Consider the following 27,142-nt stretch of genomic DNA (forward strand, 5'->3'; position numbering starts at 1 on the left):
GATGAAATAAAGAAGACCAAGATTGGTAAGAGCTACTTCTAAAGTTGTAAGATTCTCATACTGAATCTACAGAGGTCTATCAAATCTCCAATGTATGTTTTAAATTTCTCGGACAAAATCCTTCTGACCTCCCTGCGTTCACTGCTAATCAGCTGTCTGTTGACTGCGTCCTGAGATTGTATGTGTTTTAAATGATGTCATACAACTTCAGGTTCCATAACAAAACCATTCTATATAGAGTTGGTAAAATAATGATTCTATTAAATATTTTGCTTATTGCTAACTGGAGCCATGAAACAGCATGGCTGCAAGGAAAAGATAAACAATTGCAGTACATCTTCCATTCTCAGACTACCTGCTTTCAACAAATTGATAGTTCAATTATTATTTTTAGTTCATTTTTGCTATGAGTTATCATGATGAGTTCTTACTGTTTCACAAAATTAATCTATGATGTGTTTCACTGAAGCTTTTTGTGTTTTATTTGTTTGTTTGTTTGTTCCCTTCAAGTCAGTGTTGACATCTGCTAAATGCCTGGACAAATCCCTGAAATATTCTTGGCAAGATTCTGGAAGCAGTTTATCCTTACCTGCAACTGAGAAAGATGACTGGTCCAAGGTCATCCTGTTGGCTTTGTGCCTCAGGCATGATTAGAACTCAGTCTCCTGGTTTCCAACCTGGTGCATTAAAAAACACCACCATACCAGCAACCTGGAATCTAAACTGGAAACAATGATTGCCTGATTCTTTGCCTTCAGCAGAAGTTTAAACATGATTTCCCTGTTTCTAACATGATGCCTTAACACAAGGGTGTCAAATTCATGTCATCACGGCAGCATCATGTGATGCATCAGAACCTTTCCCTCCTTTATTAAACTGGGCTTGGGCGTGGCCAGTGTGTGATGCATCCAGCCTGTGGACCGGGAGTTTGACAGCCCTGCCTTGACACTTGACACATCAAGCTAAACTTTTATCATTGAAACATAAAAATGATAATATAAACCACATTAGAACTAAACTTTAGAAAAACTAACAATAAGACAGATGTGCATTTACCAACTGTAAGATACATATGCTACAGTATGTGCAACAATGATCTTTCAGAAGTAACTCAAAAAGAAAAGTGTAAAGAGGAAATGCTGTTGGGTTTCTACTGAATTGGGTCTCTGTTTCATAAGCTTCCACAGGGAGACCATTAGAAGAATAAATGATAAACCGTACAAATACTGGCATTTACATATTTGTATCAGGCACTAGGAAGCAAGTTTATAATCACAACTGATATAGTAGCATCAGTTCATGCATGTTGTCACTTTGATTTCATTTGATACAAGTATTTCTGCATGAAATTTTGTCAAATGATAATATGAAACTTTTAAAACTTTTGCGGCATTTTCTAAGAAAATCTGGCAAACTCACTGATAAATCAAAAAATGTTTCTTTAGAACTAAACCAAAGCAATGGCTTATATTTGGACAGTAATGGCTTTAGTTTCTAGGGATATGGAGAAGAAAGCAAAACAACAGAGGCATTATTTACAGTTGCATTTCTTGAAGCCCAAGTGGATAAAAGTCACCCTATCACTGAGAAACTTACTGCCATGCTTGTGGGAAGGATACTGTTGAGGAAGAGGGCAGGACAATCTACTGAAACTCCATTGCTGATTCATAATATGCAACATTTGACAGTTGCACAGATACTTACATCTAAAGAGTCCCAATAATATTGTTTATGTGTGCATGTATCTACTTAAGCATGTATTCCATTGTTACAATAATTATCTTATTATCCCACCCTGCTTAATTTAAAATAAACAATAAATGTATTTAGAAAGATATATGTTAACAATTGTTATTTTATTTTCTTCTTCTGGGCTTATATTTCATTTAATAATCAACTGATCAATCAATAACTTGTATGTAGAAAACTTAAAATGTAGCTTTATTGTCAGTGCCTTTGTGGAAAATCAGGCAAAGTGCTCTTGAGATTGAATAAGCCTAATTTAAGAGAAACCACTTAATCTGCTGCTCATTTGCTGTGCTGTTAATTTAAATCACTTTGGTTTTTGTTAAAATGTGTCACGCTCCAAGTTCATGTGCTCTTAGGTAACTTTGGCAAACATCATTCTAAAACACACTTTTGGAAAGAGTAAAAAAAAAATGCTCAGATGCAAAGGCCTTTGAAGTGCCAAATTGACCAAATGTAGGAAAACTGACAGAGATCTCACTGAAAGATTTGGAAGACTGTGCTACATGTTCACATATGGCTATTCTGGTATTATGCACACACAAGCTCTATCTTATTCTGGCAACTTTCCAGATGTGAAACATCATTTCAGAAATATATTCTACTATCTTGCTTTTGAATGTTTTGTGTTTTTGGCAAAGATGATTACAAGTACCATCAGTTTCAAAAAAGAAAGACAGCGCCCTCTAGCTTCCAAGAGCCTTCATTTCAGGACTGGAGTGTTTTTGCCCTTTTAAGTTAGGATTTTTATTTTTTTGGCAGTTAGCCTTATAATCAAAATATTAATCATGAATGCTCTGTATACTTGTGGTTATTTAGCTTATCTCTGCTACTCAAATAAAAGAAGCATTGTACAAAATAAAAAATATGTTAAAATCAGTTTTTGCAACAGTTTATGATACGACTTTAGAACTCTTTTTTTTGCAAACTTGGCAACTTTAAGATGTGGACTTCAATTTCCAGAACTTCAAGTTCACAAGAGGCAGAGTTTCATCATATTGGACAATTGTGAAATCCTTGAGTTCTGAAGAAGCCATTAGCAAAATGCAATTTGTAAGTTACTCTTCTGCCTCAGCAGGGAACATAGGAAACTTATAATAACAAAGCTAGATTCAACTTGTAGCTTATAGATGTGTTGTGGGGGAGGACAAGAGGCAGTAAGTGATGAATTCCCCATTGTGTTGTAACCTCTGCCTCTTGTATACCGGTATGTGACATTACAATGCAACATTATTTTGATATCAATTGTAGTTATGTCTGTGAATGAGGTTATGCCTATAAAATTTTAATTCTTACACATTTAAAGCTGCCTTTTACCTGAAGTTCAGTCTAAAGTAAATATAATTATTTATTGGCCAAGTGGGATTGGATACAAAAGTAAAAGAATACACTAAAAAATATACTTTCAGGACATATGAACAAGTTATCCCAAGTATTCTGCCACTTTGCATTTCTATTGCTCTTTATATTGTGACAGTTTCCTTTGTCTGCAGTGCTGGTGAACTGTCAAGAGTAAACTCTTACTTCATTGTGGAATAAAAAAAAACCCAATTCTTTCAAATTGCTGTGATAAAATACATATATCTAATAGTTCAAATTCCTGATACATTTTAATTAGTTCTGTTTCCTTTTGTTTTGATGCAACTGACTCTGCTTTTCCTGGCTTAGAGCCTTAAGAAATATGTTCACTAATGTTTAATTCAGGTATTTTGTCTAGCCTGTAGGTGATCTCTGGATTACTGAGCATACATGTTTATCTGATTTTAAGTGATGGTGTTGAAAATGGCCTTATCCTTTTCTAAAGGATTAATAGCCCAAATGTTCCTTTGAGGACTTAGAGCAGCAATGTATGTATGTATGTATGTATGTATGTATGTATGTATGTATGTATGCATGTATATATATTCTTAAGTTTTCACGGGTACTTACATGTATGGTATTCAGCTTTGTTCAGGTATTTTCCCACGTCATTATAGTTGTGCTTTTAAAGTTGTAGCAACGTTTCGGCAGAATCTCATCTGCCACCATCAGGCTTCTGTATTGTGTTCCTCTGTGAGTCAGACTTTTACAGTTGTTTCAGTTTTAAATTTGGGGCTAGCCTATTGCTGTGCCAGAATGGTTTTTTCTTCATCCTGATTGGTTGGGAGTCTTGGTCTGTGTTTATTGGTCTTGGAGTTTGCTGTGTTCTGCTTGATTGGTGTTTCTAATATCTCTGTCTGTTTTGTGGCTTTTTGTGTGTGTGTGTCTTGAATGGCTGGCAACATTGTGTTCCTGTATTGGAGGCTTTTAGTGCAGCTTGGCTCCGAGTGAATGGACGGCTATCATTTGTTAGGAAGCTAGGTTGAAGCCATTGACTGTCAGTACTTTAGTCAGGGTGCATAGTTCAGTTTTTACGCCTGGCAGACAAGACACACATAAAGACAAACTCTTGAAGAAACTAAAGAAATTAGAACATGACAAGAAAGCCCCCAACAACTCACAACACCACCTTAAACAATTAGTATATAAGATTTCCAACAGAGAACTCACCAAAACAGAAACAGATGTTCTAACCAAAGGATTCAATTATGCTATAGCTCCCCAAAAAATCCCCACAGAATCCATCATATGTGCAGTAGAATCCAGCCTAACTAAATTAAATACAGATGAAGCTGATAGAATAAGACACTAAGTTACTAACATCCTATGCACAAGCAAACCACCCAAAAGCAACTTGCACAAAGAAGAACTAAAAGTGCTGCAAGCCCTAAAAAAGGATAGCAGCATAATCATACTTCCAGCAGACAAAGGGAATGCCACAGTAGTAGTAATGGATAGAAAAGACTATGAAACAAAATTGACAGACCTACTCCAGGATTCCACATGCAAACCCATAAACACGGATCCAACCACATATCTGGAAAAATTAACCAAGAAGAAAATTATAACCAGCCACATGAGCAAAGAGATCCAACAGACGATCATCCCAAGAGAAAAATCTTCCAGATGCCCCAAACTATATGGCCTCCCAAAAATATACAAAGAAGGCATACCTCTCGGACCCATAGTCAGCTCCAGAGGAGCACCACTACAAAACCTAGCTAAACACTTAGCAAAACAGCTACAGCCCCATGCTGAAGCAGCAGCTTCACATGTACAAAACTCATATCACTTCTTGGAAATGATCAAAGATCTACACGTGGAACAAGAAGATCCGCTTGTAAGTTTCGACATGGTTTCACTATTCACTCAAGTCCCGATATAAGAAACTCTTGAAATCATCAAAAATAAATACCAACCAGCTAAACACCTCATGGAACTAACAGAACACTGCTTAACCAACACATATTTCATATACAAAGGACAAAGATACAAACAAATTGAAGGAGCCCCTATGGGATCACCACTGTCACCCGTCATTGCAAACCTTTTCATGGAAGAATTCAAATCCAGAGCCCTGGCTAATGCCACCCACAAACCCAAACTATGGTTAAGATACATCGATGACACATTTGTGATTTGGCCACATGGAAAAGAAAACCTAAACAATTTTCTAACACACCTAAACAGCACACACCCCAAAATCAAGTTCACCATAGAAATGGAAACAAACAACTACCATTCCTAGATGTACTAATCTACAAAAAAACAGATGGCACCTAGGACACAACATATACCAGAAGAAAACACACACTAACCGCTACCTCAACGCCCACTCCCACCAACATCCAGCACAGATAAACTCCGTGGCCAAAACACTAATTGCTAGAACCAAACACCTGGCAGACAAGACACACATAAAGACTGAACTATGCACCCTGACTAAAGTACTGACAGCCAACGGCTTCCACAAAAACAAAATCACCTGCTTGATCTACAAAAGCACACTGAGACATAATGGAGACCTAGAAGATGAACAGACCTATGGAACAGCTGTCCTGCCCTACATAAGAGGTACTACAGATAAAATCAGTAAGATACTACACAGGCATCACATCAAGGCTGCCTTCAAAACAGACAGAAAAATAGCAGCCATCCTTAGAAACCCCAAAGATAAAATTGACCTGGAAAACCAAGGCATATATGAAGTCCCCTGTGCATCATGCCCGGCCACATACATTGGACAGACCAATAGAAGAATAAGTACCCGCCTGGATGAACATAAAAATGCAGTAAAAAAGCTGGAACACACTTCCTCACTAGTCCAACACATGAAAGCCACAGATCATAGCATCAACTTCAATGGCACCAAAACCCTAGCCACTATAGAAAACCCCAGCCACAGAATTATCAGAGAAGCCATAGAGATTGAAAAAAGACCTGAAAGCATGAATAGAAGAGATGATTCCACCAGACTGTCAATTATTTGGAAGCCTGCACTCACAAACAAAAAAATCTCCACACCACTAGCTAGGAAAAAACCCTGGGCACAAACAGATTCCTCTAAAAACCATTCTGGCACAGCAGTAGGCTAGCCCCAAATTTAAAACTGAAACAACTGTAAAAGTCTGACTCACAGACGAACACAATACAGAAACCTGATGATGACAGATGAGATTCTGCCGAAACGTTGCTACAACTTTAAAAGCACTACTATAATGACGTGGGAAAATACCCAAACAAAGCTGAATACCATACATGTAAGTACCCACAAAAACTTAAGAATATATATATATTGTGTCTGTGTCTCTGTGTCTCTGTGTCTCTGTGTCTGTGTCTGTATCTGTGTCTGTGTATACACACACACACGCACATAGACACAGACACAGATGCACACAGATACACACACACACATACACACACACATACATATATATATATTTGGTATTTCTGGAATTAAAGCAACAATTAACACCCATAAAAAAACTTTAAAGTATAGGAATAGTCTTGAAGTGAGATGTTGGAATGAAAAATCCTTATATATTGTAAATGTTGGTTATATACATTTTAAAGTGCTATTAAAATCCATTTTCCATCCTCCCAAATAATATGTCTAATTATTTTCTGAAATCAGTCTTTCAGAATCTGATATAATTAATGGATCTAATAACCTAAGTGGTATGTCTTTTTTTTATAGCCAGAGAAAAAAATAACGCAAGAAAAATTACATTCTAGATTTTAAAAATGATACCCCAATTGGGGGGTTAGCTATAGCAGGCCAAAGTTTCTCCCAAGGTAGAAACAATTTTAACTACGCATCTTATAACAATCCAGAAGTTATAGATCAATTTTTATCATAAGTGATTCACAGGAAATTGGGATGGGAGGAGAGTTACTTTTTTAAATATGGGTTGAATAATGATGAAATTTATCTTCCCCCGAGGTATTGAGCTTTCTAAAAATAATGGGTGTTGAGGGACATAGATGAGTAAGATACCTGCCACATAAGAGATTTGACTGGAAAGTTACAAAAAGAAAAACACCAATATGCATTGTAGGATGACAGTTGTGCTAGTCTATGAGAGCAAAAAAAGTCAGCTTATGAAATCTTATCCCAGAAAGGGTGCTACCATATTTCAGTATGCAGAAACAAATGGGAAATCTCAACAATAATTTTTCAGAGGACTGTTACATCACCCAAATTCCTCTTGTTTCCTTATTTATTCAGGAGTAGCACAATTTTTTCTACACCGAGCTTCTTCAGCTTCTTGAATGAGAAGCCAAATATCTCAAAGAAAAACCAGAAAGGCCAGTTGCCTCTTGAAACAGTACCTTTGGGATAAACATGACCTGGATATCTGAGAATCTCCATATACATCCAATCTAGCACCTCCCCACATCCTAATAACAGCAATTATTTCTATGAAATAATAGATACTTATAATTTCAATCAATTATAATAAGAAAGGCATATACGTTTTATTGCAAATCAAACAATGTTTAATTTGATAGTTTACAGTTTATTTTTGTGGTGATCTTAAGATATTTATGGATGATGGGAAATGGTCAGAACCTCACACTGCAATGACAACTGTGCAAATTTTCACGTTGAGTGTTTTGTCTTTGGTTCAAACTGTACCTGCAGAAATGTGCTATAGGAATGATGATAGAATTCAGTGATACTATTTCTAACTTCCTGTTCAACTTATGGGTTTGTGGGTTATCATCACTGTGGAAATCTGACAATGGAAATCTGACAATTGGAAACACAATTACAGTGCAGCTTGCATGGAACGGAAACTAGGATTAGTTATAGCTTCCAGAAATTTCTAGGAGTTTTCTGATCCAAAGTTACAGTCAAATCCGCTGGTGCAGAAATAAATGTTAATTCATAGCCATCTCACAGCATTCATAATTTGGCTGCTAACTTTTTAACCAGTCTGCCCTACTCAACTACTATAGCCACATTAAGATCAGAGACCCAAATATTTTTGAAATGTTGGCTGCTTGATGAAGACAATATTGCATTCTCTCCTTTATCTCTTGATGAAGACAATATTGTTCTCTCTTGGTAGAACATCAGAAGAAACATTTAATTAACTACAAAAAAGGAAGAAAGAAAGAAAGAAAGAAAGAAAGAAAGAAAGAAAGAAAGAAAGAAAGAAAGAAAGAAAGAAAGAAAGAAATTGTGATTCAGGAGGAAGCATGTATGCTTCTGAGTCATGAAATTTACAGTGACTTCAGCATTATGGAACACTAGTCTGATAATAAGCATTCTCGATAAACTGGCCTTTGCTATCCCCAAAAATGTCTGTATGGTCTTAAATCTCTGCATTAGTTCATCACCTGCCGAAGAGATGGTGTAAGGTATAACTTCTTGTTACAAAGGCAGAGTGACAAGATGATGGCTGTCATCCCTTCCTTTCAGGTTACAGCCTTCACCAAGGACTTAAATTGATTGTGCAAGTGACCTCTCCAACTTAAAATGCCTGCTGTTCAGCACCAGCAACTGGCCCAAAGTCACCCCATTGGCTTTCATGTCTAAGACAGCACTAGAACTAACAGTCTCCTGGTTTCTAGATCAGCATCTTAACCATTATACCTGGAGAATTATTGGAATGCAGAATCAAGGACCTGTATACTACACAAGTGAAAAAGAAGGCTGTGAAAATATTTACAGATCCCTTACATCCGGGACATAAACTGTTTCAACTCCTACCCTCAAAGCAATGCTATAGAGCAGTGGTCACCAACCAGTGGGCTGGGGACCACTGGTAGTCCGTGAGAAAATTTTGGTGGTCCACAGAGAATTGTCACCCCCAAAGCACCTCCCCCAAAGCAATTAATCTAGGCTGTGCAGGAACACAAGGCTGCGCCGCCCATATGGCCCACAGGAACACCAGGCTTGCGTCACTTGCATTGTGAACAATGTGAGGTAGTGAGGGGAAGGGGAGAAGGGCGGAGAGGGAGAGCTTGCTCCACTCGTCCCACGTGCCTGGCCTGGCCACTGGGCTGCTTCTTTCCGCTTCTTTCTTCTGCTTTTGTCTGCAGGCAAAGAAAGGAGCAAAAGTCTTTCTTTCTCTCCCCCAAACTCCACCAGAAATTAGTCTTTGGGACCCTACAAGGCATCCTGCTCCAAGAGGCTGCGCTGGCGCAACAAATCTCACAAAGACTCATTTCTAGCAGAGTTTGGGGGAGAGAAAGAAAGACTGCTGCTTCTGCTGCTTTCGTTGCATGAAGCCAAAGTCTCTCCCCACCTTGAGAACGGAGCTGGAGACAGTATCCTGTGATCCCAAATAAAGAATGATTGATTGGTAGGGGTGGGGAATTTTCCTGCAGACTTTTTTGGGGATTTTCCCAGGGTCTCTTGTCTGCAGGATTTAAAATTATGAGCTTGATGGTCCCTGGGGTCCAAAAGGTTGGTGACCCCTGCTATAGAGCACTGCATACCAGAACAACTAGATACAAGAACAGTTTTTTCCCAAATGCCATCACTCTGCTAAACAAATAATTCCCTCAACCCTGTTCAACTATTTACAAAGTCTGCACTACTATTACTGTTAATGTTCTCATCACTCCTTATTACCCACCCCCTCCCACTTGTGACTATATGACTGTAATTTTGGTGCTTGTATCCTTACGATTTATATTGTTTCCTAGTATGATTTGATTGCTTATTGTACCCTATGACTATCATTAAGTGTTGTACCTTATGATTCTTGACTCTTGATGAATGACTCTTTTCTTTTATGTACACTGAGAGCATTTGCACCAGACAAATTCCTTGTGCGTCCAATCACACTTGGCCAATAAAGAATTCTATTCTATTCTATTCTATTCAGTTCTACAGGATAGGCACCACCAGTGAGAAGGTACGAGCTCACTAATTTAGGATCCAAGAAGATAGCATGTGCCCTGAAGTGTTTCCTTTTTTGCTAGATATGATAAGGCAATTTTATCATTTTACTTTCCTATAGCACTATAATGTTAAAAAGAAGCAATAACATCATGCTATACCTACTGTGTATACATTATGTTTGATAATATATTCTTTCCTTCCTATTTTTATTTTACTTGTTTATTGCACATTTATCTTTATTTCTTTTTTCCCTTTCCCTTTTAGTTTTTATCTTTCTTTTAAACAAACCTCCCTCTCTCTCTCTCTCTTTGTGTGTGTGTGTGTGTGTGTGTGTGTGTGTGTGTGTGTGTGTGTAAAAAAATAATAGATTGTTGGGCAGGAAGCCACAAAAGAAAAATGTCTGGTAACCTAATTTAAAAAGCAGAAACAAATATTCCATAACTCTTAGAGAACTTACTTTTTATACTATTATAATATTGTTAGAATTAATCCTTGTTCCATGTTAGGCCTTTGACATTCTTAGATCCTAGTGTAAAAGCCAAGACTAAAGCAAACCTTTTAAGGCAATCGTAGAGTTACTCTCACTGCTGGAACTCTGGACTTTTATTACCTTTTCCCATTAAAATTAGATAAGCCTGCCTGCCTAGTTTAGAAAAGTCAGCTTCAATGTTCATTATTTTATGGAGTGAAATACCAGCAATATGTTGAGATGAGCAACAAATTGTGCCTGCTACAGATTGCAATAAATATTTTTTGCTTTCATGTTCAGCTCTGGAAAGATTGGTAGAGAACTGAGGCAAGCCAGGTTTCAATTAATTAAAACACATCTTAACTCATGGCTTCTAAACTATGTGTTCAGAACACTGCAAAAGATAATTCTATCATGCCAAGTTTGCAAATAAAGATTTAATTTTATGCCAACCTAATAGTGAGGCTTGGATAATTTTTTTCCTTCAGAGATTGATGCAGGGTAGTAAATTCAGCTGTCATCTAAGACATTCATTGGGATTTTATTCATATGCAACTTTATATTTATTCATATAAACAGAACTATACTCATTACATGATTTAGTACAAGTCTACATTGAATGTTCTGTTTCTTATGCTTTCATGAAATGCATTTGACCAGTTGAAGAAACATAATTGAGCAAATGACACTTTTAATATTTTTCATGCCCAAAGGAATTTGATTATGATCAGGCCAATGTCGGCTCTTAGGGAGGACATAAATAGACCTTCTCCAGATAATCTTTTCCTACCTTAACCCTTCTAGTCTTGCAATGGTACATGCATTGCCACTGCAATTGAGTCTATCTATCTTGCTACTTGCTCTTCTACTCTATCCTTCCACCTTTCACAATTTTATAAATTTTCAAGATAAGTAGGTATTGGAAGAATGAATGCAGAATGGGATAATTTGAGCTGGGTCATTTTGTTCCTTATATTAGAATTTGGGATTGATGTGTTCCATGATCTGCTTATTTTCTTGATATCTAGCAATCTTCTCCCACATCATTTTTAGTGATTTCCAAGGAACAAATGGCAGACTGAACATGGCTGTACAAAAAAATGAAGCCAACAATCACAGTGAAGAATGAAGAGTCAACAAGTGAACAAATAAACCACTTCAAACCACTTTAACAAAGAGAGGACTTGAGATTACTAATAAGTGCTCCAGACAACTGCTTCTCAAAAAACTACCATAAGACAGTAATCTCCAGTGGTTTCAAAGCTCTGGGAGATGAATCTCCCTCAAATCACAGTAAATGCCTTGGAAAATACAGTAAATTTGCATACTTTTTTTTCTAACCATAATTTGGAAGGTGCTTGCAAACTTCTTTTCAGCTAGTAAAAAATATTTGTATTTGTATTGTATTGTATTCAATAGCACTGGCTAATTTTCTTTTAGTCCCTAGTGAATGGAAGTTTTAACTACAAATTTAAGAAATAAATAGTAAAGAGGTGATTAAAAATTGATTTTAGAAAGTTACAAATAGATTAAGGGTCTAGATAAATTTGAAATGAGAATTGTATTATTTAGAATTTTAAAGACTCCTTCTCATGGGAATATGCTTTTATTTTGATTTTAAAAAATAAGGTAACATTTTAAAAATTACACAGTAAATTTAAAATTGCAATTAAAAGGCAAGAATATATAAACTCAACTTATAATTACAGAATGAAACAAAATATTATAACATTGGATATATTGAGGGATATTTTTGAAAATTGAACTCAGAAGTTAATAATAACTACAGAGACATCTGCCTTTGTGGTGACCCTTTGTCTAAAAATTTTTTATGGAAGAGAACAACTCTTACCTAACACGACATAGGGGAAGAAGTACTTGAGGCTGAAGCTAAAAGAAGGATCAGCCTAGAATGTCTACATAGCCATAAGGAATCTAAGTCCAACACCCCCTTGAAATCCCTTGACCCTCTTCTAATTCCTAGCAGATGCTAACAGTTAGTTGAGAATATTCCTAAGTGTGAGTAGCAATAAATCATTTCAAATTAATTAAACCTTTACATGCAGGCCTGATCTTTCATGCTTGACACATGATCAAAACTGAGTTGAAAATAGATTTATAAAGGGCAGGATGTTATATACTAAAGAACATACCAAAGAAACAACTGATGTTTTAATAATTAAATGTATACACAAATAATGAATAAGAGTGACCAGGTAATATTCCTATATAGGATTCACAAAAGAGGCCTTAAGTTTTAAAGAATCTAATGAGAAGAGTCAAAGAAGACATTGAAAAATCAAGTTCTGTGACATTATTTCAATGGACTAAATATTAAGAAAATGAATATAATTTTGGTTTATTTGAGTGAAGTTAACAAAGTTTATTTTATTTATTTCTATCCCACCTTTATTTTTTCTACAAAAAAACTGAAGGCAGAGAACATATTCAATGCACCTTCCTTCTCCTATTTTCCCCACAACAAGAATTTTGAAAGTGAGTTGGGCTGAGTGAAAAATGATCCAGCTGGCTTTCATGGCTTAGGTAGGACTAGAATTCATGACTTCTCTTCTCTAATATGATACATTAGTCATTAGACTAAACTGTAAATAAAAACTATTTATAGATAATTTGATTATTTAGACCTTCTTTATAATTCCACTGTAGTCCCACTTCCCCCCATTCTTTGATTTTCAGTAGTACAGCTTTCAGATTATCTGCCTTTTCACCTACCAGAGTAATCTCAGAAAAATGCAGGCTACTGACATTTTTCCACTAATTTGAAAACTATATTTATCTTGCAATCCAGCCTTACTCAAGATGTATTATGGATAGGGATTTAATAAATAGAGAACATTATATTACACTCTCACTCCTTTGCTGGTTTTATACCACATTTCACAGCTTTTTGCAGCTTTTTGATCTGGGTATAGATATCTCATGAAGACAATATATAGGAATTCCCATTTTCATAAACACAGTCCAGTTTAAAATTGTCAACATAATCAGAAGGATTTCTATGAGTATATAAATTAAGCATTTTTGAGTTATTTTTGTAATTATGCAATTATGCTTATGCAATTATGCTTTATGTGCATTGGCCTTTTCTAAATATAGCAATAGCACTTAGACTTATATACTGCTTTATAGTGCTTTACAGCCCTGAGCAGTTTACAATATCAGCCTGTTGTCACTGACAATCTGGGTCCTCATTTTACGGACCTCAGAAGGATGGAAGGCTGACTCAACTTTGAGCCAGTGAGAATCGAACTGCCGTCAGCAGAAGTAGCCTGCAGTACTGCATTCTAACCACTACATCACCACAGCTCATAAATATCTGGCATCTTTCTTTACATATAATGTTCTAATGTACATTGAATTAAGTATTATTTTGCTAGAATATGAGATTAAGAGGATTGTATGGTAGCTGTACATGCTGATATTTTTTGTTGACGTTGTCATTTTCAAGTAGGCTGACCTTTTTTAAATATATCTGCAACTGTGTCCTTATCTATAGTTTGGCTAGAAACTTTACTAATTTAAGTATTTATTTAGAAAATGTATTTTCTAAAAAATTACCTATTTTAACCTAAATAACCTAAATTACCTATTCACACATAGCAACTCAAGGTGGTTTACAGGATTCTTTTTCAGTTTCTCATTATTCAAGGATCTTTGATAAATTGCTGTATGCTTCCAACTTTGTAATTACTAGCGTACTAATCTAATTTCATCTTTTAATACTACACGCTCTTGATAATAGGGCATACCTTTCTAAGGTACCTTGGATGTTGACACTTCTAGTTTACAGAATTTCATTGTGCTTTCCCCCCCTATCTTTGATCTTTTCTGTATCAGTTGCTTGCTGTCAAATTGTATCCTTCAGCAAACCAATCTAAGTCTGAAACCTCTTTTTGAGTTCAAAGCTCTTTGGAACTTTTTTTCTTGTTTTTCCATGTCTGTTTTTATCTTGAATATATTTACAGATGTCGGTGCAAATACTGTTTCTTGTCTCTTTTAACAGCTCCCTGAAATTCATCATTAAGTTCCCTTCTGAGATATTTCTCTCTTTAGACTTTGGCAATTTTTCTTGGCAATTTAATGATTTCTTCTGAAACCCAGTTTTCTTTCTTACATGTCATAGTCTTAGGCGGTATCTTTTAAAATTCATATTCAATGATAGTCCTGGTGTGTTCTTGTTCCCTGTCTTTCAAGCTGCGGAACTTGAAAGAACTTTTTCATTTTTCCTTGGAATGGTGGTACATGCTACTATCATGGTTGATTTTATTCTTTGACTTCAGACATCAAATTTGCACACAAGCAGCTCAAAATCTGTTGCACAGACAATCACTGGTCACATCTTTATTGTTCCAGGTCCTAATGCCAGTAATTTAGTCAATTTGATTTTGGTGCATTCCATCTTGTTATGATCATATACTGTTTATATAGTTAGTATTCATAGAAAACTGAAATGAAAAAAGTTAAAGGGATATCAAAATAAAATTAACAGAGTCTTATTCATTGGAGAATTTATTCTTCATTTATATTCAGACAAGAATGACTTGATTTGATTTTTAAGATTCAGTACAAATTTGACGGCACATCATCAAATTAAATATATATTCATATGATAAAATGTAAGTAGCATTTAATATCATTGAAATGTTTAACATAGTTTTATACTATGCAATACAGCAAACAACAATCTGAAATATGATGAATTGGGAATGCAGGAATAGTTTGATGGAGAAAAAATAGAGATATATGTAATTCACCTTTTGTTGGCTGTAAAAAATTAACACACAGGAAAAAGAGGTGTTCTGATTCTTTTTCTAAAATTCTTCTAAAGAAAATCTATAAATTTCTGCTCTGTGTAGTGTAGAACAAGTGCTTGTTAAAATGCATAATCTATTTTGCACACTCAGGAGAAAAATATAATTGTCTTCTATGGATTTCAGGAAACATATTTTGGCTGTTAAAGTGGTTTATCCATCTGTTTATATCTCATACAGAAAATGTAGTGACTTTATTTTGTTCTGGGCAACAAATAGAAATGCCAGTTCAGAAGTGGAAAATGGGTTCTGGTTTTTGTCTTAATATGTTGTGACATTTTAGTTCATTTGCCTAGTGGGTTCCTTTTTCTTTTTCTTTTCTTTCCCCTGTACCTTAATTATAACTATAATATGAAGCTTTCTATGATCTTATGGAGTTACAAGTTCCGGAACCCTTAAGAGACAAATGTTGACCGAAAGTTGAATATGTAGTAGCAAACATAGATAAGCACATTTGCATATAAGCTGCCATTAAATATTATTAATAAATACTACTACAAATACTACTGAGGAAAGTACAGAAGTTAAGGTGGAAAGAATGCCCACAACTACATGGCTGAAATGACACTTATATCAAGTATAGCTATTTCTTCAGTCAAGGTCTCTAATCACTTTCATTTTTCGGTATTAACTGATGTACAGCAGAGGATCAGTACGATGGCTGCTTCTTATAACTAACTTCCAATGTGAGGGTCCATAGCCATATTGTCCTCATAATTATGCATGTCTTCCTAGGAAATTCTTTATAAATATAGAGTCATTGGACCATTTATTTTTAATATCACTCTACACACGATGTATTTTATATGTAAGAAACAGATTATAAAAGATAATAGCTATTTGGTTGGTAAAACTGGATGGATGAATAAAGTGCATGGATAGGTACACTACTTTCTAATAGTCCTAGAAACAAGCAGAACAAAAAGAATTTGGGGAATTAAAAGAAAAAGGAAAAACTCCTGGTAATTTCACAGAAATATCTCTATAGTTTTCTTGGCTACTTTACAAAAAAGATTTGTGGTTATCTTCTGCTGGGATTTCTTTTTCCCCCCAACTTCCAGGTTAATATACATCTTTAGGATTTTCTCATTGTCGTCCTCCCAAACTTTAACCATATCTGTTCTTGTTGAAGTATTTAGGGATACATGAAATTCATTTATGTTTCCATAGGCTACCAAATAAAGAGTAGAAACAGCATCATAGGCATGATAGGTCCAAATTTCTATAAGAAGTGAAAGCTCCTATGCTAGTATAAATGTTGGTCTAGGAAAACGAAAAAACAATAGAAAATGAAGTGAAAAACAGAGTATCCCAAGTTAAAAAAAGAATACAAACATCTTTACTTGATCATAATTGGATCATGGATAGCAAAAATAACATTATGATCAAGGCAACCTTCAATCTTCCATTTTGGATTAATGAACTTGATTGATACATAAAATAAGTTGCCATTTCTCAATACCTGTCTTATACAGAAATATAACCAAATGTTGTTCTTATACAATTAATTTATGTAGAAATAAAACCATTACAATTTTTAATAAAAGTCCATTAGAAGATGACCAAATGGCTGTATTTGGTTCAAGAACTTTTAACAATTTGCCTTTAAATGACTTTAGAATATTTATCAGTGGTGTGAATAATGAAAATCAGAATTTCAAAGTTATTCTACAAGGGACATATAGTTATTGCAGACTAAGACAAAGAAAAGGCATTATATTGAGTATGTGGATGATAAACAGTTAAGCACTGTGTGAACTGTCACATCATTTATTTATTAATTTGATATCCTCATGGTTGTATGGTGATAACTTGACAATTAAAAACATTTGCATATGTTTGCAACACATATGCAAACACATGGATATGTGAAAATGCATTAAATGGATAAAGAAGGGGTAGAATAAAGTCAAAGTAGAGGTGATGAAGGCGAAAACAAGCCCCCCCTGCACGTAATGAAGGTGGGATTATGCTGTGTATTAGAATCTGACAGAATTGCTGTGTATTAGAATCCTTTTGATACATGTGCTGGAGGGTTAATAGGATGTCTAAGTCTGGAATAGTTGCTGTTAGGAACAGAGTGAAGAAAGACAAATCAGTTTAAAGTGATTATATTTCACAGCACACTTAAAGAGTCAAGAGGTACTTGACTTGTAATCTGGTCATGTTTTCTAAAATAGACTCATCCACGTTTTATTCACTCAAATTAGAGAGTAATTTAAGATCCGTCACATATTAGTATCTTGTGCAGGACAGAATTCCTATAAATTTTTCCCACTGAAATGTACAGGAACATTGTTACATTTTTCAACATTTTTTAATTTTTTTGACATTTCTATTTCTGAAGCCAATATCCAACAATTTGTTTTATGTTAATTTTCATCCATAAACCAACACATATTAATGCATAGTTTCCATTGACTTGCAGCCTATAGATAGTTTCTTGGGAATAAATCTTTCCAATTAAATAGGAGTTGCTTGAATAAATAAGCATAATAATGGTAATTGATTTTAAAACAGAAATGAAGGGACTGTACATCAAAAGCTTAGTATATCAGAAATCAATTTATTGTAATAAAGAATGAAATATGGCTAATATAAACAAGATTCATGCATGTATATATTACACTAATTTAGGATTATAGAACAGGGAAAGTGAGATAAAAATCCAATTATCCTGGAAAAATACATGGAAGTTCTAACTACCCCCTGCTAAGACAACCGAACTCCAAACTAGTATTAGATATTTGGATATCTGGCTTGCAGTTCCTTTAATACTCTGCTAGAAATGTCAGTTTGTGCAGAATCTCTTAAAATTCCTTATGCAAACTACTTTCCTATGCTTTGAAAGATTTAATTAAGTAAATCAGAAATATTTAAAAAATATAGGATTTATAAAAATAATAGGACTTTTTTTTTCAAATGGTAAAATGCTGGAATCAGTCATTCTTCTAAAAGCGAGAGATGGGGAACACATGTAAAACACACACATACACACAACCTCTAAAGATTTATGCATATTATACCCAAATCATTTCCCTTGGTATTAGTCAGGCTTCTTGCTATACCTTCCATTAAACATACAGTTAGGATTTGCAAATTTATTTATAAATGCCCTAGATACTCCCCAATTATACTTCAATCTTTGACTCTATCTGATACAACTGGTCCAAATCAAACCTCAAGTCATTCCAGGTTAGTTGCAAATAATTCTGTATGTTTCAATTATTTTGCTACAGCTTTGTTCACTAACTTAGAAACAACTCTTCTGATTTAGTTAGTGTTGCTAAATCCAGGGCAAGAATAGTGGATGTTACAGCACAGTAGTGTTGTTGGGATTTAAAGTCCTGCTTGAGTTGCAAAATTTGTGAGTATGGCAACAGATTGGCAGTCAACTCTGATAATTGTTAGACATGTCAAGGTTCACAATCATTGTGGATATTGTGTTCAACATTCAAGGAGTACAAGAGACAAAATCACGGTGTGGTTGAAATGCATAAGGTACAATCCTGAAGACAAATACAAATAAATAAATTTAGGCCTTTGCTGTCTATAATATAAAGAAAAATTTATTCTGAAACATCTTCAGATATCCCATTGGGGTTCTATTAGAACAAAATATTTAGGAATCCAGGAATGCTTGTTCTACCCTTCTGTTACCAATACTATCATGCCCTTCAGTGCCAATTTCTTTAAGTTTGAATAAGAATTGCATTTGCAATTCCATTTATTTATATTCAGGTATAACTGTCCATACAGCTTGATGGCAGATATTGCTTTCTCAGATCTCTTGTTGTTGAATACAATCCTTCAGACTGCCTGGCTCAACAACTGAAGTCTGAAAATTTGAAGACACGTGTTCATTGTGAATACAGGATATGGAAAAATATACCAACATTGTCTTCTGATTACATCTTAGCTCTTGCTATAGAGAAAACTAATATATTGGGGGGGGGGGGAATAATTAAAGAACTTCTGTCATTTAATATGAACAATTCATTAATATATTCATTAATATATCACTGAATATGGATAGAGCAAACTTCAAATAGAACTTCAAGCCAAAAAATATAATTATCTATGCTTCTCTGTGTTGAGTAGGATAGAGATTTTGAAAAGAGGATTAACAAGTTTCTGTTGGGACGAGCGAAAAAAGAATCATGGAAGGAAGAATCATGAAATGACAAATCGTTCCAAAACTATTGATTTTTGTTCTGCAACTCTATCTCAACAGAAGCCTTCAAATAAAAGCTGAATAAAAGGTATAATGAAGAAGTAATCATACCATTCATTCAATTATAATTTGAAAATATATTCTATATGCATTTCCCCTACAAAGAACATATGCATTTTTACAATATTCCAAACATCCATTCTATTTCTCTAAGTTCCATCTTAAATAAGAATCTGCTTATTTAGCATTTTCTTCTAACTTGCTTCAATTAAAAAGGAAAAAAGACTTGGAAAATAAATTGATTATTTATAATTTTTGTGTTATATATTATTCAGTAGTTATTTCAAAACTAAAAGACTTTTAAATCTTTTTTCATTTAGCTAACATGTTTCAATCCTGCAAAAATAAAACTAAAGTTCCTTGGAAAGAATTCCTTGTCTGATCAGTTAAATTAAACAGTCCTATAGAATATCTATTTAACAGCAAGTTCTAGTAAGTTAAATGAAGCTTGTACCCAGATAAGATATGCATTAAAACTAAGCTACCAGAAAGCTACACTAAAGCATGATCCAGGATGTGGACAACGTTAACCCAAAACATTTTGTTCTATTCAGGAACAGAACAGTCTCATTTGGTATGTTCTATTTGATATGTTCTATTGGGAGAAAACTCAAAACATTTAAAAGTTCTTCCATCAAGAACAATTGGAACAAAACAACCTTGCTTTCATCTAAAAGCCACAAAAATAAATGGCATAGAAATCAGTGCTGAATAATACCTAGAACTAATCCCACAAAAACTTCATTCAGAGTGTGTTTATGTGTATGCATGCATGTGCATGTGCATGTGTGCAAATTCATGTTAGACCAGGTGCAAAAGTCCAGCCCATCTAATGCTTCTATTGGTTTTATTGGGATTTTAAAAATATCAAAAGTAGAAGTGCTTATTCTGAACTAAGTATTTGAGACATCACCTCTGGAGTTTGGATGTTTTGTACATCCCTAAACAATAATAAATTTTAATTTAAGGACTATAAATTCAAATCATGCTAACATATTAGTTCAATTTAATTAATTACAGACTATAAATATATAGAAGAAAAATCAAAATGCTGAGATGCAGATAAAGATTATATATAATAGAAACTCTCCTTTTTAGATTTCCTCTCTGTTTTTATGTTATGCTACCCAAACTTTTATCAGTATTCCAAAAAAAGGTCTGGTTACAAGCCAACATGTGAACTTTTACCTAGTTAATCCATTTTTTTAAAAAAAAGCCAAAAGTTATGTTAAGTAATTGGTATTTCAATTGTTTGACAGAATTGTTGGAAAGCAACAGAATGATGTGTATAGAAATTATAATCAACACCATCACATTGTCATCATTTTCATAGACAGGTATTTTAGGTCATCACCCGAGGCATGAATTAAAAATATATAAGAGCAAATATGAAATACAAGAACTGATTCTTAGGGTGCATATTGTCACAAAATATGTAAAAAACTAATATGCAGTTAAATTTTGAAGACTTCTGAATCTTTTGAATGGTTTTTGGTTCCTCTACAAATGCTAAGAATCTGGTAGAAACAAAAAGTTAAGTAATGAGATCTTTAATCTAGCCACTAAACATCACAAGCTCAGGTTGAAGAGTAGTGATTACTCTTACGCTTTCTGTATCTTTGGTAGTTTAAAGAAAATAAGAATAAAATGATTAAATAATATATTAATTCATTGTTTTCTTGTGTTCCTTTTCCAAATACAAATACTTTTTATTTAAAGGTACATTTGTTACAGAAATAGTGCCCTTGATCCAGGGATTTTCCTCCACAGGGACAGAAGTATTGAGAACTTCTCACGCCCAGATGATTGTCTCAAATGCTTACCTAAATCTTGCTTTACAACCAGAATTTTCTGCATGCAAAACTTGTATGAAAAAAGGGAAGAGTGAACTTTGTGCAATCACAGCTACCATGATGACTTTTTTAACATCCTCGTTGTGTGCCCTGTTTGAAAAAAATCTAACCAACCTACAGTATAGCTATTTTGAATTCTGAAATATTTATAATCCATTTATAGGAACAAACTGATAAACATGCAGATAAAATTCAGGCACATCTTTCAGTCCATTTCCATAAGTGTACATTTTATTGCCATCTAAACTCTCCTTTTAAGTGATAAGTTGGATTTGTACTTCTGGATATTTATCAATGGGTTGTTCCTGACAGCAGCCACACATCGAAGGCAGACATATTTTAACAAGGAGCTTCTTTCAAATAGTTTTTAAAAAATTAATTACACAATAAACTTCTGGATCTCTGTCAAGTTGCTCGCTGTGAGAAAGCCAGAGAGAAGCCCTGCTGGGTGGGTAAACTGATGACTCACTTTTAATATCAGGCAGAGCCAGGATCTCTAGTCCTGCCAAGTGAGCTCTACAGGGATCCCCGGTTCAACCCACTCACATTTCCTCGGCACAGCACTCTTTTTCAGCAAACATAGTTTAAGTGAGGCCCTTTGCTTTGTAAACAGAATGTCTTGATGAAATACAGCATCAGGGAAGGGAAATTCTAAAGTCCTAGCTTAATACACAGAAATGCTGTCCCATTAATGTAATTAACCTAAGAATAGTTATTTTTAAATGTTCATCTTTGAGCATTGGATTCCAGGATGTAAATGGATTGTTTACATTTTTCCTTACTTAAAGATGAAATTCAAAATTAATTCCTTCCTTCCTTCTTTCTTTCCTTCCTTCCTCCTTTATTTCAGAATGCTGATTTTTTTTTCAGAAGAAAAGCATCATTTGTACTCACTTTTGATTTGTGGTTCATGAGCCATCAAATTTTGCTATGACAAGCTATGTGGTTCTATATTTTGACATTATGACATCATGCTATTTGGAACTTTTTATGAATTTGTTAGACATATTTACTGGAAATACCCCAATCCCTGCTTGGCAACATTTAGACTCTTCTATGTTTTAATTGTTGGGTATTAATATTAAAACAATAATCGATACAAGTTCTGGTAAATGATATTTTTCAATAGTATGACATTGGATCCAAAACCCTGGGGAAACAGCCAGATCTTCAGAGTTTTAAGAAAATCTAACAGTCAAGTCCATTAAGATTTTTGTGGGAATGTTGTTCCACACAGCAAGCAATGCCCCAGAGAAAGCACAACTGCTGGATCCCACAAGACAGCATTGTTTAGCAGAGGGGACTTGAAGTATTTCATCTCTGGTAGATCTCATGGGTCAAGGAGAAACACACTGGATGAAATATGGTCCCATAAACAATCTAGTCCTGTGACAACTGGTAAATATTCTGCCAAATATAAAATAAAGGTAACTTATTATCAAAATGTTTAAATAGATAAGACAACTTTCTTATTGCATTCAGGCTACTATTAGAAGAGACAAAATAGTTTCAGTTGTAATTTATCAGAATTGGCTGTTTAGTTATGAAAACACATTGGAAAATTGATTGCAAATTGAACAATTCACTCAGAAATGCTCAATTACTCTCTACTGAGGGTCATAAAGGTTATTTTTTTATGGTAGCCAAAAGCTTGTCTCTGATAGGTTACAAAGATTTTGAACACTTCAAAAGAATTTGGATAAGACTTCAGATAAAATATTACCCTGTAATGGGGACACATCTGGGCAATACCCAATATGCTATTTTTATTACTTTTCCATTCCTATGAAACATACAATGACACAACTCAATTTCTCTTGAAATTATATGAAAGCTTGCTCCTTTGTCATCTTCATATGAATTTTACTAAGAATCAGACACAAGACATAAGAGACATAAGAGTGTCGATGTGACTTGGAAATATACTGTTCTAAGACAGATATGCCCAGAAGAAGCTCAAGAGGCATCAGCATAAAGATTGGCATTTTCATACCTTCAACAACTCATTTAGAATAAATATGATCTTTTTCATCCTTTAAGACAAAGGAGGAACCAGCAGCTTTCCTGATGTTGCTGGTGGTGAAAGAGACTATCAATTATGATTCAATAATACGTGATGGACCTTAATCCTCATTTAGGAAATATATTTTACAGTCATGAGAGATAATTTGAATGGAACCAAGCACTATGTCCAACAAGTAAGCAGATTGTTGTTTCACCATGAAGATACAAATATCTTGCTAAAGGAAAAATAGGACAACCCATTGCCCATATTTATACTGTGAAAGTGCTGTAAAAAATGTCTGCCTTTCTTGCCTGGAATTTGAATGCTTACCTTACAAGGGTAGTTTTGCTGATTAAATTGTTACTGTTAAACAACCAGTCTTCTAAAGACGAAATTTAAAAATGGGTCACATTTCTCACATATGTGGCTTTATAATCTCAAAACAAAGGCAATCCCTATTTATTTTCTCCCTTTCTCCTCAAGTCACAAATGTTATTGATATACAATGTCACAAATGCAACTGATATACAAGACTGGTAATCAAACTTACTAACTTAGTTTGGTGGGGTTTTTTAAATATCCGACTAATGTTTTATTTCCCCTTATTCCAGCAAGGGGAAGTAGGAAATGTATTAATTTTTCTAAACAAATAAAACAAAATGACAACAAAAGAGTTTACAGTTGTTTAAAACTATGGGATCTTTTATATGTTAAATACCACATGTAGTTAATATGCACATAAGTGCAACAGAAGGCTATGGAATATGCAAACCAAAGAGCAGCAAGGTGCAAATCTATTAACTTCAGCAAAACTTGAAAAAGTTGGACTGAAACTAACATCATTTTAGGATCACAGGAAAAGGCAGCCTCTGACACATTCCAGAGATATGGAGGTATTTGAGAGAGTTTTAATGGCTCAGAATTCTAGGACTATTTTCCAATGTAACTGGAGATTGACTGGTTCACAAATGCTTTGCTTAAACAATCCCAATTCAGTTGTCTAGGCCCTTCCTAACTTTAGAAACTTACCTCTGGATAGAAACAATCTGCATTATCCAAAGTTCCAAATATTGAGTAGCCTATAACAGTCTTCCCTCAAGGACATATTTAAAGTTCTTCTACTGACAATGACAAATTTCAAGTGAATAAACATCATGCAGTAATTGCTACTAGAAACTGTAATTTTTCATAGTGCAGTGTCCTTAGATTGCCTAAAAAAGAGAGAATCCTTCCTTACAATTTTTTTATTGGTATTATTCAGGGATGGGATTCAAATTTCTTAACAACCGGTTCTGTGGGTGTGGCCTAATTTGTGGGTGCGGCTTGGTGGTTGTGTTACTGGCTGGGCATGGCTTGTAAATATTATAAATATTTATGTAAATATTGAATTTTTTATAAAAAAGAGCAATTTTTACCCAAAATCAGGCAAAGCAGGCAGGCAGATTGAGTTGCTCACAGAATCACAGATTCATTCAGAGGTCTATCTTTTTACAATCAGCCAGCTGAGTCTGTCACATAAAATTTGCTAGCTCACAAACACACCATGTATGTAAATATTAAATTGTTATAAAAAACAGCAACTTTTACCCAAAATCAGGCAAAGCAGCAGGCAGATTGAGTTGCTCACAGAATCAAGATTCACTTAGAGATCTGTTACATCTGCTACCTGAGTCTGCACTGAATAACAGAAGCTTCAGGCTCAGCTGTTTTTAGATTAGCTACAAAGCAAGAAATCTGACAGTTTCCTGCTTTCTAGCTAATCTAAATTTCCCGGCACAGCAGAACTGCTGATGATCAGGGGGAAAAAAGGAAAAATTACAACTTAGCAGTCAAGTTTGATGGCATGCATGCCAGGTAAGGAGTGAGTGGGTGGGGTGGGGCGGGGCGGCCAGCCAGTGGCACGATTTGCTGGTTCTCTGGCAGGTAGAATCCCACCCCTGGTGAGAGTGCGCTTTACGCGCGCATGTAGACCATTTCCTAAAAACCTCAGCTGTGCTGCCTGGACAGCTGACAAGCACTGTGGGTGGGTGTGCAGTGTTTGAAAATCCTCTTCTTTCCTGCTTTTTCAATTCAGCTATGCCACGCAAAGCAGCTGAGGTTGAAAAAGCAGGAAATAAAGGACAGCCAAGAGCCTGGGTAGGCAGCTGGCCAAACAGAACAGCAGACACTGAACCGGTTCAGTGCCTGCTGCTCTTCAGAGCTACCTGTTCTATAGAACTGGGCCGAACCGGTAGCATCCCACCCCTGTTATTGTTTAGGAATTCCCTGTTCTGAAGTAACAGAAAACACAATTAAAACAAATTTTAAAACCAGAAACAAATATGATGTAGGATAGGTGTAATGCTGAGATGTGCATCAAAATCACTAATCCTCTTCTTTTTCATTTCCTCCCACTTTGGGCTTGTGCTCGTAAATTGAGGATTACCTGCATTCCAAATGTGGCCTCAGTAATCCAGTATAGAATGGTACAATCGCTTCCCTGTTCCTGATACTATCTGTCAGTTGATATAACCTGGCACTGAATTGGTTTTTTTTGCAGTGCAGCATTCTATTGATTCTTGCATGATTATCCATTAGGATTCCTCAATCCCTCTCACAATTACTAATGTTGAGCCAGGTACTGCCTCTCCTGAACATATGCATTTAGTTTTTCCTAAGTGCAGGATCTTATTTTTCTCATCACTACTACATCCTATATCAGAGGTGTCAAATCAAGGCATGCAGCCTGGATCCAGTCTGTGATGTGGTCAGATATGGCCTGCGGAGCTATCATGGTCTACCCAGTGCGAAGAGGAAAGATCAGGTCAGTATGGCTTCGGTCCGGTCTACCCAATGTGAAGAGGAAACATGCCAGCAATTTGGAGAGCGCCATCAATCTGGCCACACATCCCAGTTGGTCACACCTACCCTGTCGGACACGCCCCCCCAGGTCAATCACAGTTCTGATACAGCCCTCAAAGAAATTGATTTTGACATCCTTGTCCAGCATCATGCAAATTATTTCCTCTGTGTTGCTTTCTCAAATCAGCTTCAGTGCTTTCTCCAATCTTACACAGAAATATGAAAGAAATAGATAATATCTGGCAGAAAAGTCTATTCTCCTAGAAATTGAGCACTCCCTTCTACCATCTTTCTAATCAGGAAAATGGAAAGCTACTACTGCTGTTTCCTCTTCTTCTGCCTCCTCTAAAACAATCTTGATTTTGTTAAAAAGTACTTATATGTTGTTGCTTTAGGACATGGTGGCTATAACTTGCAAACTGTGAGCAACCATCACCAAAGTTAAAAGCTCTCTAAATAATCAGTGCAGACTAACCATCTGTTGCCTTGAAGCTACACTTACATAGCCACAGTTAATGAATTAAGCATATTTTTCCAAAATTTTAAAATAATTGCTTAAAGCTGCTGATGAGTGTTAAATGACTCCTGAACAATTATTTTAGTGTACACATTCTTTCTCATTCACATACACACACAGTGTAACTGGCTTATTTTAGGCTGCTGCAGCTAAGATACTACTCTTCCTTCCTGCTACCTTTTATCTTCCCCACTGATCCCTTTTTAAACATATTTCTTCATATGCAGAAAATATGCTTTAACTTGTTTTGTCATTAGTTGTCTCTTGATTATCAACATTATAGCAAAAACAATGCAAGAATAATAGAGGTCTTTTATTTTTAAAAACATGTGTGGTACTTTCTTGGCTCTTTCTTAAATGTTATTATTATTGGAGCTTTTACAATTCTGTGGACTCCAAAGGAACCCTACAATTTCCTTCGGTGTAG

The 27,142-nt window shown here is 35.2% G+C and overlaps 1 protein-coding gene and 1 long non-coding RNA gene across 3 annotated transcripts in view; one reads left to right on the forward strand and one right to left on the reverse strand.

Annotated features, from left to right (window-relative positions):
• LOC148123972 (uncharacterized) overlaps positions 1 to 2,442 on the forward strand; it is a 32,895-nt gene extending 30,453 nt beyond the window's left edge. Inside the window, exon 3 of the long non-coding RNA XR_015740283.1 lies at positions 511 to 2,442. This is a non-coding gene — a long non-coding RNA (uncharacterized LOC148123972). The remainder of the gene's footprint in view (positions 1 to 510) is intronic.
• Positions 1 to 27,142, reverse strand: part of POLR1F (RNA polymerase I subunit F) — a 208,225-nt gene that overhangs the window by 156,554 nt on the left and 24,529 nt on the right. The gene's annotated exons all lie outside the window — the stretch shown is intronic.

Source organism: Pseudonaja textilis, chromosome Z, assembly GCF_049901715.1.
Source record: "Pseudonaja textilis isolate UNSWEBS1 chromosome Z, rPseTex1.2, whole genome shotgun sequence".
NCBI classification, from domain to species: Eukaryota; Metazoa; Chordata; class Lepidosauria; order Squamata; family Elapidae; genus Pseudonaja; species Pseudonaja textilis.